At 47.4% G+C, this 16650-nt stretch overlaps 1 protein-coding gene across 1 annotated transcript in view; it reads right to left on the bottom strand.

Moving 5' to 3' along the window:
* Nucleotides 1–16650, bottom strand: part of MTRF1L (mitochondrial translation release factor 1 like) — a 459754-nt gene that overhangs the window by 263350 nt on the left and 179754 nt on the right. The gene's annotated exons all lie outside the window — the stretch shown is intronic.

Here is a 16650-nt window from a genome sequence, read left to right as displayed (position 1 = left end):
AAATTTGGTCTAAGGTCTTTATTGTATCAAATTCTTTCTTCGCCTTCTCCAGCGCGTCATCCACTGCTCTCCCAAAGAGGCTGGACTCCTCTATGGGTTTATTAATAAGGGACGCTTGTGTTTCCGCCTTAAATCCGGAATTGCGAAGCCAGACGTGACGCTTCAGTAAAATTCCTTGTACCAAAGTGCGGCCAGCCGTCTATGCTGCATCGAGGGTATTCTTGACAATGCTTTGATTGACCAGAGAGCCCTCGTTAACTGTAGCCAGTAAACGAGTCCTTAGGGGTTCGGGAGCTTCTTCGATGTCCTGTCTGAGCTTAGCCCATTGAGCATCGGCGTAGCTTGCCAATAGGGTATTATTGGCGATTCTGGTAGAGAATGCTGCAGAGGTGGTGATTCTCTTGGCTAGGGCATACAGCTTCTTCCCCTCTTTATCTGGGGGTGCCTCGCTAGTAGATAGTGGGACTCCTGCCCTTTTCCTGGTGTTGGTCACGACCAGGGAGTCCGGGATTGAGTGACCCTTAATATATAATGGGTCTGATTGAGAGGGAGAGAACAGTTTCTCAATCCTCGGATTGACCCTCTCACCAATGCAGGAGTGGAAAGAGAAGGTGTAATACGTCTCTTAACTGAGGCGAGGATGGGTATAACCTGGCTAGTGGGGAGTTTTTCTTTGATAATCCTCTCCACAAAATCGGTGTCTGGGGTGACCTCCCCAGTTTCGATTTCGAAATGTGCTGCTGCCTTCTTCAGCAGTGCATTGAAGGTGGGTTGATCATCGACAGGCGAAGGGTTCCTGACTGGTGTAGTTTCAGTAGACCTGATGACTGTACTGCTACTGCCTGTGTCAGTCAACCTAGCCGGTGACTGCCAGGGATTTGGGTCGCCCTCGCCTGTGTCTTCCTGGAATCCTTCCTCACATAGGTTAGTTTCCTCGTGAAAACCTTCCTCTTCTTGTTGGTCCTCAACATAGGTGAGCTCATCTTCCTCTTGGAAGAAGGTGTCTTCCTCAGTGGGATTGTAAGAGTTTATGTCCTCCTGTATGGGGTTATAAAACTTCTGGTATTTAGCCTTTGGACTCTCCAGGGGTGCCTCCCTTGGTCTCTTAGGTTCATGTCCATCCCAGAAGACAGGGCACCCATCTAGTTTGTCCATACAGGTCTGGAACCTTTCAAAGGTCCACTGAGGTCGGCCAGGACGGTCTGGGAAAGAAAAGGGGGTTTCTTCCTCCTGTAATTGTCTGGTTCTGTCCCATAACGTCGAAGAAAGAGAGCCTTCGCCTTCTGAGTAGCCTTCTTGCTGGCTAGGGCCTTCTGTCGGCGTCGGGAACTGGCCTGATCTGTTTTCCGGCGCCTTCGGCGTATCTTTGGCCTTGTGCGCGGTTTTCGGCGTTTCACTCGCCGTACGTCTTTGGCCGTCCTTAGATGCTATGCGCGCGAGGCTTTCGGCGATCATTCTCTCTTCCGAGGGATCGGTCGCCGTCGCGCTATGAAACGTCGAGCCTTTGCTCGTCGAGTCCTTGCTCGTCGAGTCCTTGCCCGTCGAGTCCTTGTTGGCAACGTGAGCGCTCTCGCGATGCTTGTCGCCAGAAATTTTGGTGTTAGCGCCCTTATTTTTTAGAGTGCCCAGTCGCCTGTCGCGGAAGCGCTGGTGGGGAGGGCTGACGACCCTTACGGTCGGCGGAAGACATCGGTGGGCCCGGCGTCCCCGTTGGCGCTATGGCTGCCTTCGTCTTCGACGAATGTGTGCCTGGGGGTATGTGCTTTGGTGTTTTTCTGTGTGCGTCCTTGTCGCCGGGGTGTTCATCCCCATAAACTGGGCGTGAGCCGGGCTTGTCGGGGCCGGGGACGGACGACGAGGAGCGTGAACGCTCCTTTGAGAGGTCTACAGCCTCCGTTACGGGGGCCGTGTAGTCACTGTCCTCGTCACACTCGACGGCAGCGGGCGAGGAGTCAGGCCTAGACATGGCGTAGACCGCCCACCTTTTGACCCTCCGGTATTTTAGAGTTTTGGGCTTTAGTAATTTACAGGCCGCACAGCCATCCTCCTGGTGATCGAGGGGTAAGCAACGGTTGCACCGTTTGTGCTTATCCTTCCAGGTATATTTACCCTTGCAAAGCGGGCAAAACCTAAATGGCGTCCTCTCCATAGCTGAGGGTAATAAGTGTGACTACGACCTCGAAAGAGAGGGAGGGGAAAGAGAAAGGCATTCTTAAAGAAAAGAAAGAAAGACCACAAAACCCCACTCTCCCTACTGTGTATGGCCGGCGAGGCCAGGCCACGTGTTCGGCAGCGCCGAAGGATCCCCTCCACTCGTCCTTCCGTCGAAGATCTTGCTCGGCGGAGAAACGGCTCTGCGTCGAGGGAGGGATCTACGTTATTGATATTAATAACAAACGACCAAAGGTTGAAGAAACTATTTGACAATGTCTCTCGAGGAGCTCTGCATAAAGGCGACCAGTAGCTGGGTGGAAAAAAACAATCTGAGGGACCACGACGCGTGAGGGATTGTGGGTACAACGCACGTCACTATAGGGATGGTGTTACAGACACGCCTTGTCGACGTCCCCTTTTCGACTACGAAAAACAAAATGCAATACTCTGCAGTGACCACTGGATGTCGGACCTATGCACAGCATGTGATTCTAAGCAGATTAACAAATATCAGAAATATATTTTAAAGACAGGAGCCACTTGTAACAAGTACACTAAGCCATAACGGACTGCACTCCTAGAGCAGCCAAATAATAAAATCTTCTTCAGCACATTCAAAAAAGGGCAGTACTCCAAAATCCACTTAGCACTTTAGATTTATTAAGCATTGTGCTGGAAGGGAAAAACAGAAAAACAGGACGACGCTGTTCTGTAATATTTGGTATCCCATACCGATCCGGTATCCCCTGGTCTTCGGCGGATTGCTGATTGGCTGCATTAAGCCTGAGCCGCGGCCCCTCTTCCGAGCTGTCACAGACATAAGCAGCAGAGCAGCGCGCGAGCGGCCTCCGTTGCTGAATAGATAAAACACTGTTCATTCTGAGAGAAAACTTTGCATTAAAAAGAGAGGATGTCTTTGAGGAAGCCGCTGATGTAAACCTTTCTCTCAGAATAATAAACAGTGATTAATCTATACCCACAACGGAACGAAGCTCGGCATTGCATAAACTTTAACTTGTCATTAAAATACGAGGCTTCGACTGAAGCCATTAATGACTCGTTACAGTTCATGAAATGTCGAGCTGCGCTTTGTGGTAATAACAAGACAGTTACATCTTATGAAAAGCCTCCCTATATTATCCTTTAAATGGAGTATTCAGCATTGCAAGATGTGGTGAGGGGGACAGCCACAGTGAAACGTCTACTACTTTCTGCTCAACTGCAGTGCACACATTTCCAGGTTGTCTCATTCGCGCCCACAAACCGCCCACCCCTGCCCCAATCTATTTTTTTGGTAACATTACTAGTGACATCTCACATTTTAACACAACAAAAAAAAAACGGCAGAATCATTAGATGCAGGGAACTCATCTATTAAAGCTCTGTCCAGGCGCTCTGGGGCAAAATACATACACATCAACTAATTTGCATATGGATTGCACCAACAGAAATTACTTCACAGAAAGCAAATCGCAAGGAGCATCATCAGTCTTTGATACTTGGAGGCAGAATGCAAGTGACTTTAGAATAAGTTGTCATAAGTAAGCCAAGTGGCAAATAATTTTGTGGTGCAAAATACCTAAATTGCACTGTTATATATGGAGCAAGTCAGGCTTTTTTGTTTAAATAACAGCATGATATATTAAAGATTTGAAGTGAATCACTTACAGAGCTGCAGATAAGACGCAGTCTGATTACATGGTCTGCCCAGGATCACACACTTTGGTTAAATGGTGAAACTGGGATGTGGACAATTTAAGCAACTGAGCACATCTTCACAGTTTTAGTTTATATAGATATTTATTAAAGTTTTCCTTTGCATTTCATCTGTATTTCATCGGTATTTAGCCGATTTGGGGATAGTATTAACTTAGATATATGGATTCTGAATCCTTTCATAGATGGCCGCAGTTGTGCACATTAGCAATCACAGCCTCTTGCGATCACATGATCGGTAAAACGAAAGCAAGGGGGAGGAGCCTAATACCAATGCTGGTTCTGCGTCTGTTTTTATAAAAGGAAGGTGTTCTCACGTATAGGGGAAAAAAAGCCTGAGGAAGCTTGGTACACAAGCGGAACACGTGGCGGTTTCCACCCTGGTGGGGTGAGTGTCTTTATAACCTGTTTGTCAGTTAGGGAGGCAGGAGAGATGCCTACCCTTTTTAAGCCATTAGGCAGTGTTGGTTGCACGAGATTTTTTGTAATGAAATAAAAACACTTTTTTGAGCAAGTGGCTTGGTCTTGTGTGCAGGGATTATTGTGCTACATGTTGTTGCTGAGGGTTTTTTGAAGTGCTACAACCTTCCTCCATACGTGTGTGTATATATATATATATATATATATATATATATATATATATATATATATATATATACAAAAAAAACGAGGAAAAGAGGAAAATGTTACATGCAACATGGTGATAATGCAGTGCTGGTTATGGCAAGGAACACCACCTAAGCAGTATTAGGTGTATAAGGAATGCCTGAATTATCTAGAGTGAGTGAGCAGGTGTGCATGGGCGGAGCCAAAAACACCTAGCAAGGAACCAGCGCAGAATACCTTTCCCTCATTCCCATTTACATCCATAATTGCCACCTAATCCTCTAACCAGTTACCCTAACTACCCCCAACCTATCCAATCCGTGGACCCTAACCCTCTTTCCCCGGCGGGTCAGGTAGCCTGAGGTATTCATATCCTCCCAAGCGCCAAGATCCAACGGGGAGGTAGGTGTTCTTGCACCTTTGTGCAAGACCACAGGAGCAAGACCCGACACACGGGCGGACACGATCTGGAACTGCTTCTGTAAGAGCTGCCCTTTGCCTTGGGGCCCTTAGCCCAATGCTGCCCTCGAAGGGCCTTTGAAATACAGCTGTTCCAGTGACAGGTGTGGCACAGACCAATGAAATTCAAATGGGAAGAGAGAAACCGGTTTGCTTCAGGCAATTTGCTGGACGATGGGGTAACAGTAAGAAAGCCAGAAACAAAGGACTACACCACAGACTGCACACCCTAGATGCAGATCAGCTCAGAAAATGGTTTGGGAGTCCACAAAAAACACAAGATAAATCCCACAGAAAACCACAAACTAGGCAGAAAACAATTTCAAAACGCACACAAATTCCTCCAGAAAGCATCTGAAACAAGCATTGAAATCAATGTAAAACTACTCACTGAGCATCAACCAGCCCCATACACTGTGGTTACCTTGCAGGATGCTTCTGGATTACAGTCAGAAGGCAAGTGTCGAACTTAACACAATGTAGATTGTTGTTAAGTATCTGGTGGTCTACTGTGTCGAATGCTGCCAATAGGTCAAGGAAAATCAGTAGGCAATGATGGCGATTATCTATCGAGTACTTTAAGGGCATCGTTGATCACCTTGATGGTAGTGGTTTGTGTTGCATTGGAGCCTGAAGCCAGATTGGTAGGACTGAATGAGGTTGTTGTCTTCGATCTGTTGAAGCGACTGCGTGGCTACTGCTTTCTCAAGGATCTAGGCAAGAAAGATGAGTGATCGGGCAGTAGTTGCTGAGGTAGTCGGGATACAGTGCTGGTTTCTTGAGAAGTAGGAGGATTTGTCTGGTCTAAAGAGTCAAGGGGAAGGTGCCTTGAGTTAGGGAGTTGTTGATGGTCAGATAAGGGAGGCTTCAGTTGGAAAGGTCTTGGATACGGAGGATGTCATCAGCGCACAATGTGGCCTTGAGGGAAACTATGGGTTGGAGTGATGTCTGCTATAGTGGTTGCCTTGAACGTTGTCCAAGCAGTTGTGGCTTTGCAAGATGGGGTGTGTAGACCTATTTAACACTACTATGTTAAAATGCTTGAAAAAACTAAATAATAATGTTAGCATTAGGGGGGTTAAGAGACCGACCCACAATTATGTTAGGGTCACAGAAGCCAAGAAGATTAAGCGGAAACTGCTAAGAAATTTGGCCCCAGAACGTCTTCCACCGGAGGCCTTTACACAGGAAAATAAATATTCTCCAGGGTTACAGAACTTTATTAAATATCCTTGATAATCAATCCATGCTTGAGAAATTTAAACAAAGCAACACTTCAGACTCTTGGGCCATGACAAACAATAAGCTTGATGGGGTCAGTCCCTCTATTAGCTGTTCAATTCCGGAACGGCCGTGGACAGCTATAGACTGAGTGGGCCTCTTGCCCCAGGTGTATGCCCATAGCACAAAGGACAGCCTAGGGGCCAGTTCCAAGGCCAAGCCGTCAAGAGTTCCTGGCCCAGACAGTTTGGCTCCTGTTGTGAAAGAGTGATCCACTAGCATGGGTAGGTCCATTAGAGACACATTTTGGTTGAATTGTTTACACTCATCGCTTTCCACAGACATAGCATGAGTCTATAATAACCCCCATTTACAAAAAAGGTGATCCAAGCAATAATAGGCCTATGGCCCTCCTCGACGCAACGAGCAACATCTTCTCTACACTACTACTAAGGGATTTAAATAATTCCTTTAACCAACTAGGTGTGGGCTCTCGTTTTCAGGTATGGTTTCGACCAGGCATGGGCACAGCCTTAAATGCCACCATTAGGGCCCATCTTCAGCTGGCTATCAAGAGGGGTTCCATTGGCAAAAGCTACATGGCCTCCATTGACATGAGCAGTGCCTTTGATAGGGTAAATCGATACATTTTGTGGAACAAACTATTGGCCTGGTGTATACTTCTGAAACTGATACAATTGCTAGCTGTTATGCATAATGACTCTACAGTAAAGATTAGGTTCACTGGGGATGGCAGTGTATCAGGACTAATAAAAACCTACGTGGGATTAAGACAGTCCTGGCACCTGCCTTCTTTAATGCATACATATTGGATATCGATAACATACAGGCAAAGGGTACTTCATGTCATATAAAGCTGGGCCACCTAAAATTGAATTGGGTAACTTTCGGGGATGATTTGGTGTTCTTTAATAAGACCCCCCTCGGTCGGGGGGTGCTGTTGCGCACTGTTAAGATGGCTGCCTGATCAGTGAGCTCCCGCTCCGTCTCAGAATCCTGTGCCTACTAATCCTTTTCGGAGCCGCTGTCAAACCCCAACACTGAGGTACAGACGCACTAGAGCCCCGTCCTGCGAGCCTGTAAATCCTGGACTGCTGCGCTGTGCGACACCGGAGCTGTGTGGAGCAGAAGTTTTACCGGCTTCCATCGCAGGCGCGATCCACCTAAGGACTCTGTTAGAAAACAGCTGGAGGCCGCGGTCGCAATCTGACACCGGGCCGTGGGGGGGCGGGGCCTGTGGAAGCGGCCCGTGCCCTGTGGCCGAATACAGTGTCTTGAGGGGCGCCCGGGCCGTGGGGAAGAGACACCATACCGGCGCTGCTGCTGCGGAGCCCCGGGATCCTCGCTTGCCCTGTGACGCCCCGCTGGTGGTTAGCGGTGCGGCAATACCGCGTGGGACGCTGAGACCGGGCGGCCTGTGGCTCACACGGGGAAGAAGTACCGCGACGCCAGCAGCAGGTAAGGATACCCTGCGGTTCGCCTCTTGTGCACACTCAAATCACCCGTGCCTCTGCGGGCCGGCGATTGCTGTGATCCTTGTGTGGGTTGTGGCCCTGCCCGCCCCGAGACACCGGCTGTGCGGCCCTGCCCTCCCTAGACATGAGGGGGGTGATACGGGCAGAGATTGACGCCCGCAGCCACACGCGGCCCGACTGGCAATCCTGCGGCACGGAACACTATACATTTGTGCACGCTTCGGCGTAGACTGAACTGGTTCCTAGCCCATTTCTAGAACTTGGCCTGAGAACCACGCCTGGCCTCCAGGCGGATACAGGGGGTTGGTGTGGTGGGCTGCGGGAAGGCAGAAGGTTGGTGCTCCCGCTTCACCAGGTAGTAGCCCACTGACCTGGTCCACGTTTGCAGTGCGTGCTGTGCCGGTCCTCCCCGAGTTGCACACCCGACTCCAGTCCCACATTGGCTTCTCGGGAGCTGTTCACCGGCCATGACACGGCTTTAAAGACAAGGGCAAGGCGGGCTGAGACCCCTCTCTGGCGAGCTGGCTGCCCCGGACGCTGTTAACCCTAGGGCACTCCTCAGAGGCATGCTACTGAGCGAGTTGTGAAGTAATACGTGGGAGGACACAGTCCACCAAGGTTGACACGCCAGTAGCCCTGTGGCAGGGCGGAACGCTGTGCTAGAGCTCGGAGAGGGTGGACACAGGCCACGGCCGGGGAAAAGAGACTGAGGCACAGTATATTGTGGCCATTGACATGGGTGAACCCTCAAAATCGGGCAGGGGGGCCAAAACCCCCAGCAGCACGAAGAAAGGCCCTATGGACGTCTACACAGCCAGCCAACGACAATCCACCGCTGTAGATACACCTGCCTATAATAATGAAGCTCCGAGCCTGGAGAATGGCGATAAAGAAGACAGATTAACAACAATTGTGCAAGATGGATTTCGGGCAGTCAATACGAAGTTGGATGACATTGTGTCCACCATTGGCTCCCTAAAGGCCAGGGTGGACAAAGAGAGTGCACGTGTAACTGAAGCAGAACATAGAATAAGTACCAATGAAGATGCGATTGCACACCACGGACCCATCTTAAAGTGGCCATGTCCAAAATGCAAAACAAATGTGAAGATCTCAAATCCACATCGAGACGCAACAATATCCGGGTGGTGGGCGTTGCGGAAACATTTGGAAGAGGTCAAATGGAAAAACAACTCGAACAGCTTCTTAAAACAATATTTGGCCAGGAAGCATTCTCCGAACATTTCCTGATTGAGAGTGTGCACCGCACGCTGGCCCGGTCCCTAAACCAGGGGCACCGCCACGCACAATAATCACCAGGCTCCTTAATTATAGAGATAGAGACGCAATCCTGCGCATGGCTAGAGAGGCATGAACACTACAACATGATGGAAACCGGATACACATATACCCAGACTTTTCTGCCGGTGTCCAAGCAAGTACAAGATCCTACGAACCAGTTAAAAGACTCCTGAAAGAACGGCAAATACCATACACTCTAATGTTCCCCGCCAAGATGAGGATTCAGCACGTGGGCAGGGCGCATTTTTTCGAGACCCCAGCTGATGCCACGCAATACATTGAGGCTTCTATACCCCTCCCACCGAGGGGAGATAGACTGCCTCCAAATAACAGACCCAGACCAGAAGATTAAGGTACTTTTCTTGTTTAGCCGAACGCTGTCTGCTCTGCTACACCATTAGGGCTACAGACCTAGCGGTGCCTTGATTATGGCGGCTCCACTCCATATGGTTGACGGAGATGTGGACACGATCGGGCGGCCACATGATGAAACATGGCTACCCCTGGAATGATCCAAGAGTTATTTTGGGTAAATCGTCGAGTTCGGGATGATGATGATGTGGGTGGGAGTGCAAGGGGAGGAAGGGGGAGTTGGCTGAGCTTCGGTGGAAAATTGTCCGCTGAAGGCAGAAGTTCTGGGCTCTTGGAGAAGAGTGACCCAGGTTACAGTTTGTTTATGGTTAACAGTTTGTTTTATGTTAAAAAAGTGGCTGCATTGGGAAAGGCGCCGGTCGTACGGTACATACGGCACAACTGATGGTCAAGGATTCGGAAAGATCTATTATTGCACAATACTGGTGACGGGATAAGAATAAAATTACTTACTTGGAATGTACGGGGTCTAAATAACGAGGTGAAGGTCAAGAAAATTGCTAATTATGTTACTAGACATGGCCCTCTGATACTAATGCAGACACACACAAGGGATAACGGCAACTTACACATACTGCCCAAATGGGGAACGCAGCGTTTCTACACGGACTACTCTAGACAGGCCAGAGGGGTAATTACTCTTATTCATCCAAAATTGGGGTTCGGTCTGGAGGGGCATAAGGTGGATCCACAAGGTAGATATGTGGTGGTGTGGGGCATGCTCGCTGGGCGGCAAATGCTTCTAGTTAACACATATGGGCCCAATATAGAAGACCCTTTGTTTTATGTGAATGTATACCAATTGATCGCTGCCTATGGTTTGTCAAATGTGATATGGGGTGGGGACTTTAATGTGGCGCTTGACCCTGTACTGGACAGGTCCTCCAGGGTTACTAGAGCCCCTAGCAAAACTGCCTCCACCCTGAGTAGCATTCTTTCACAGCTGTCAATGATAGATGCTTGGCGTATGATACACCCGAAAGACAGGAGATATACTTATTACTCCTCGGTTCATGACTGAGTCTAGGATTGACTACTGGTTTGTTACATCGCGCATGTCCCCTACGCTGCAGAGTTGTGCAATCTTGCCCCATACGCTCTCTGACCACTCCCCAGTGATGATAGAATTGAAGCTTCAGGACACCCCTTGTCCCGCTAAAAGATGGAGAATGCCGAGCAGAATGCTGGGGAACCCTGGGGTGGTGGAAACGTGTTGAGATAGCAGAATTCTTCACTAACAATGTGGGCACGGTAAGCAAATACTCCACAGTCTGGGAATCATTTAAAGTTTGGATCAGGGGGGCACTGCTGTCCAAATCAGTAGGCATGCTGAAGAATGTACAAGCTGAACTTGCAGACATTGAATGTAAACTGGAGGTATTGGAGGGCAGATATACCCAATCGCAGAATAGGGAACTACTAGCGGACATACATACACACTTACGGGAATTCGATAAACTGGTCACTAGGGAAGTGCAGTACATGGCTGCCCCCATGCGTGCACGCAGGTACGGTGAAGGCAACAAGGCCGGAAGGACACTCTCTAATCTTCTCAGACACAATAAAACACTGCACCAAATAACGAGTATACAGAAGACATGGGATAGGGGGTAGAGGGGGGGGAGTACTCATTAGGGAGGAGGCGATAAACCAAGAATTTGTCAAATTTTATACCACACTATACTCGAATCAAGATACAAAATCGCCCGCAGAAATTAAAAATTATCTTGCAATTCTCAACCTTCCCCAACTGGCAGAGGCAGACCGTTTAGCGCTAGATCAGCCGATATCGGCGGAAGAGGTTACAGAAGCTATCAAAGAATTAACATCGGGTAAGGCACCAGGGTCTGACGGGATAGGGGCAGAATTTTATAAAGAATTCCATGAAGAACTTGTCCCGCTACTCCTCCGAGTGTGGGAGGAATCCCTTGAATGCGATATACTGCCCCCAACCATGAGGGAGGCGGTGATCACAGTGCTCCCCAAGCCGAGACGACCACCACAAGATGCGTCTTCCTACAGGCCTCTATCACTTATAAACACAGATGTTAAAATATTTGCAAAAGTAATGGCCAATAGACTCTTACCGGCGGTCCCCGTCCTGGTCCAATTATAAAAAATAATTTAAAACAAGAAAGAAAACCTGCCCCCACCCTTGTGGCGTAACTCCAAGGGGGGCCTTTGCATGCTGAAAAAGTGCTACCAGTATAATTGATGCCCCATAGTGCAAGAGAGCCCACAAGTCATGGTCGACGTGAAGAACTATTTAGTTTAAAGTGCAAGTGCATCATAGTCCAGTGAGTTGGATGGAACACACATCTTATGTCTTGAAACCAAGAGGAAATGGTCCGGATTTAGGCAATATATTACATAAGACAAACAGTGGGCCTAATTAGGTCACTAACCTTCAAAGCGAAGAAAAACAGCTAGGAGTTCCTGATATGAATAACAGGAAAAACTGCTGCAACAATATGCGGAGTCCCGAGAAATCTGAGCTGCATTACTGTCAGCCAAATTATGGTAGTTGTCCAATCTGTAACAAGTGAGTACATCATTAGGAACCCTAAAGCTGTTTGATTAAGTATTTTTGATGTCTACCATAATGTAGGTACTGGTTTTTCCTAAATTATCTAAGGAACCCAATCGATCTTACCCTACAGTATCTGATTAGCTGCAGAATAGAGAAGATTTTTAGGAAGATGTCAGTCCTACAATTGTTCTATGCATTAGTGCGATGGTTTTAGGGAAGTCAAAAAAACCACCACAACTTTCACGTTCTCTATGTAAATAAATAAAAGAGAGAGGGAGGGATCATCACAAGGATGGTCTATTCAGACAGTCCCAAATTACGCGAATCGCAATGATAAATGTAAACCAGGCAAAACACGTGGGCCCTAAGTTAAAGTAAAAGATCACAGAGAGAACGCCCGCCATGGTAATATAATTAAATTAACCGATATTGTGCGCCAACAAAGAGTAGTTCAGTTTTCTCATCGTTTAAGCATAGTCCTAGTTGTGCCATCCAGGCCTGGATGGTTTGGTATAGTTTGCTTAGTGCATTGGAGTCAGTGTCTTAGTTGCCCGAGATGGGTAGGAGGATTTGGGTGTAATCTGTGTAGTTAGTGTAGGTGACACCCAGGTCATCAAGGAGGTCAAGGAGGGGTTTTGTGAAGATATTATACAGGGTAGGAGAGGCGCATGAGCCTATGGCACTCCACAGGTGACTCATTGTGCGGTTAGATAGGAAGGACTCTATCCAGGCTATGGCTTTGGCAGAGAAATGGGCAGCTGAGGAGAGGTGTTGGCAGAGGATTTTATGATTGGCCAAGTCAAGGGCTGCAGAGAGGTCAAGTAGGAGGAGAATGGCCATGTTGCCATTGTCTTTGATTTCATCCATTTGGATTTTTAAGTCCAAGAGGGCGGATTCCGTTCCGTAAACCAAGTCAGAAGCTTGATTGGCATAGGCCAAGGAGATTGTGGGTTTCCAGATAGTTTTGAATTTGCAGGTAGACTGTTCGGTTGAGTTTTTTTTAGGAGGAAGGGTAGGGTCGTGAAGGGCCGGTAGTTGGTGGGAATGTTGGCGTCTAGTGGAAGCTTCTTGATGATGGGGCTGGGGGGAGGGGAGTACCCATGCTTCTTTTAAATTCTCTGGGGCATTGCTAGTGGAGAAGGAATCAGTGATTAGCGCTGTGATCAAAGGGCAAAGCTCTTCAGTGCAAACCTTTATGAAGGTAGCCGGGCAAATGTCTCCTTGGCATTTTGATGGTTTCAGCCCTTTAATAATCTTGGCAGTTTCAATGGTAGTGACCGGGGTGAATTGGAACCTGGGCATGGAGAGAGGGGAGGGGGACGCTGGACCGGGGGCTGCTCTGGAGAGTTTCTTTTTTTGTTGCAGTGATTTTAGTTTTGAGTAGGGAGATTTTATCAAGGAGAGCCTTTTGGATGTTCTTGCACCAGCCGAGATCTTTGGTGGAGTTGTCAGGTGGAGGAGATGGTGTTTCATGCTTGTGTAGGATAGAAAAGAGCTCTCTTGTGCCACAGCTTGCTTCTTCAGTTCTCCTGTTGTATCTGGTGCTTTTGGTTTGCAGAATAGCTTGTTTGTATTGTTTGGAAAGGGCAGTGAAATGCTGTTTGTTCTCGTCTGAAGGTATTTTTATCTAGGCAGTCTCAGCTGCTCTTTTTCAGGAGCGTAGGGTTTTGAGACTAGGGGTGTACCACAAATTAAGGTGGGCACTTGGTTTGAGTTTGCGGATGCTCAGAGGTGCTACTTTATTGATGGCTTTGAGGAAGGTTTGGTTTTATAGCTAGACCATGGCAGTGGGGCCAGTGTTTGTGTGTGGATGAGCAGTTAACTGTAGCAACAGGGGGAGTAGATTGGCTGTTGATATGCTCTGTAAGTTTCTCAAGAAGGAAGCTGGTGCTGGTTTGGATGAGACCTCAGAGTGAGCTGTCTCGGTAATATTGAAGGGGATGACATTGTGGTCTGACCAGGGGCAAGGATCGTTGGATAGAATGTTGGTGTTGCAGTTGAAGTCTGCTATCCAATCTAGTGTACGGCCTTGATCATGGGTGTGGCTTGCAATCAGGTGGGAGAAGCCTTGGGATTCAATGGTGTTGGCTAAGGCGTGTGCATGAGGATAAACTGGGTCATTTAGACCTAAATTGACATCTCCCACAAAAATGATTTTGGAGGAGGGCTTTGTAATGGTAGAGAGGAGTTGTGCAAGGAGAGCAGTGGGCCTGGGGGTCTGTAAGTTAAATGGATCGTAAGGGTGGTTGTAGCGGATAAGGCACTTTTGATCGAGAGTAGATCGCCTGAGCTGTTGGATTGGTTGGGAATTTCAATAAGGGGTAGTTTGTTTTTGGCATTAAAGGTGACTCTGCCTCCTTTGGATACCAGTCTCTCTTTCCTGAAGATAGTGTAGCCGTCCGCGATGGGTAGGGAGAAGGACAGGTCCGCAGATGGATGCAGCCATGTTTCCGTGATTGCTAGGAAGTCTAGTTTGATGAGGTCTGAGAGGTCAAGGGCATTGACAAGGAGGGATCAGGCATTGATGAGTGCTCCTGTGAGGAGTGTTGTGGTATTCGTTTTAGTGTCAGAGGTGGAGGTGATCTTGTTAGGTATGTGTTCTAGGTTAGCAAGGGAGGAAGCTTTGGCTATGATGGAGGCTTTGGCCCGAACATTGGCCGCTGTATCTAGCTTGGTGTTAGTAGGGATGATGGCTGGGGAAGCGGTCATGAGGCTAGCGTGAGAATTGCATATGGCAACATCACACTTGGACACAGGGGAAAGCGTTTCCTCATTGTGTTTACAGTAAGTCACTGGGAGGGGTTGTTTATGTGCTCTCGTGGTGCCAGGGATGGTGGCTCTCGAATCGAGGTGGGCATTCCTCCAAGAGATCGGCAGGGTTGTTGTTTGTAGATACTGCTATCATGTAGCTATGGGAGATGCTAGTCTTCTATTCCGATTGTCGAGGGGACAAGATTGACTGCAGCTTGAGGTTGGCTTATATCCGGTGTCTTGTGGGTTAGAGTTGGTGTTGAGTGGGCATGCTATGGGCAGGAAGAGTGATGGTCGGATGTCATGTGAGGCCGGGAGATTGCCATTTTTAGGGCGAGCATGTATTTATAGTGGTGGTGGCATGCTACGAGTGGTTGAAAGGGCTAATAGATGGCTTTGGGTCCCCTGTGGCTTGGTGGGGGGCCAGGCAGGGGTAATTCTGAGCCTAGTGAGTGAGGCTTTGGTGAAGGGGCAGCATTGTGTGGTGATTTTCAAGCGACCGTTTACAGGTGAAGACACCTACATTTGAATTTCTAGGAAGGCCTTAATAGCGCAGCAGTGCATCGTGGCTAAAGCCTGTGATAGCAACTAAGTTTGACTTTTTAAGACCAAAGTGGGCAGATAAATATATCTAAATTCGAATTTTCAAAAAGCACATCTAAATGCAATATTTTAAGGCCAAAGTGAGCACATGTGTTAAATTATATTAATATTGGATAAATTGATTGTTGAATGTCAAATGCATGCATAATATGAATGACTTTCCTTTTGATGATGCATTCCATAATGTTTTCAGTTACAAAAGAAGATCTGTTGCATAGACTATAGGAGAAAACGTACAATAAACTATTCCACAAATACTGTGCATATGTTGTATTTAACTGCATACTGCAGTTACTGACCTGAGTAAAGATACAGCAATACTGCAGTGGCACTTCTTTTCACACCCTAAGGAATTTCGTTGTTCTTTACCAAGTTGGCTCGGTTCCCACTACACAAAGTTCTGTCCTACATACTATCTGTCAGCACTGCCTGGTTCCATGTGTTAATAGCCCCGTAATAATATTGCAATACAAAAATATCACCATATTTTTGCGGCGATATTAAGGCATGGAACCTGCGGGGGACACCCCTGCAGCCTCCATATTATTTTAAACGGAGCGGGGGACACCCCTGCAACCCCACTCCCAATAATCCCAAATATTATCCCCACAAAAAATATCGCCTATGGCCGTTCCCGACGACCATATATATGGCTATATTTTTGGTGGGGATAATATTACCTGATACCCACTGCCTTTACCAGTAGCCTACTCAGGCCACCACACATGATATAAATGTTTGACAGCAAAGGCCCTTGTTGCCCTGTGAAAGCCCCACCTAGATGGAACTGCAAAACTGACCCTGGTAGAGCCCTTGAGACTTCAGAGTTCTGAAAGGGACTTCACTTCTAACGATAGCTCATTCTCTAACAAAAACGGTCCCCTAACGCAAAGTAGTGGTTAAAGCTGGGGGGGGAAAGATGGGGGTGGACAAGGGGCAGGGGGAAATTTGAAAATCCTCGAAGGCAAAGCGAATTTCAATTAACTGAACGATACGAACACATGGAAAGCACAGAAGTTTGATAATTCCTGATTGAAAGGGTTATTTCTTGTTTACTTGGATGCCTTCGATCCAAAAATAAAGTTGTTTAAAAAAAAAAAAAAGAAAACGGTCCCCAAGATAGTCGACCACCCAGGAACATTTGTAATGCTAATGAAATATCAAGAACTGACAGTTAATCAAATAAATACAAGTAGGTCCAATAACACCAGTGGTAGAATACGGAAAAATGCCTAAGCAGATGACAAAGAAAACACTAAAACTACTTGGGGAATAGATACCATGGGAATTTTTCAATATTATTACTTTCTAAAGAAAACGTCACACAGTAAATGAGTGAAAGGTCAAATTAAAGGAACAAGAAAATCAAACATATGCAGTGAAATAATTCAACCAACAGGTGGACATGAAAAAGATCCCACTCTTTCTAAACATTCTATA

Source organism: Ambystoma mexicanum, chromosome 4p, assembly GCF_040938575.1.
Source record: "Ambystoma mexicanum isolate Mex_15411 chromosome 4p, UKY_AmexF1_1, whole genome shotgun sequence".
Classification (NCBI taxonomy): domain Eukaryota; kingdom Metazoa; phylum Chordata; class Amphibia; order Caudata; family Ambystomatidae; genus Ambystoma; species Ambystoma mexicanum.
Note: the sequence above shows the minus strand (reverse complement) of the source record. Positions and strands in the feature narration are given on the sequence as shown.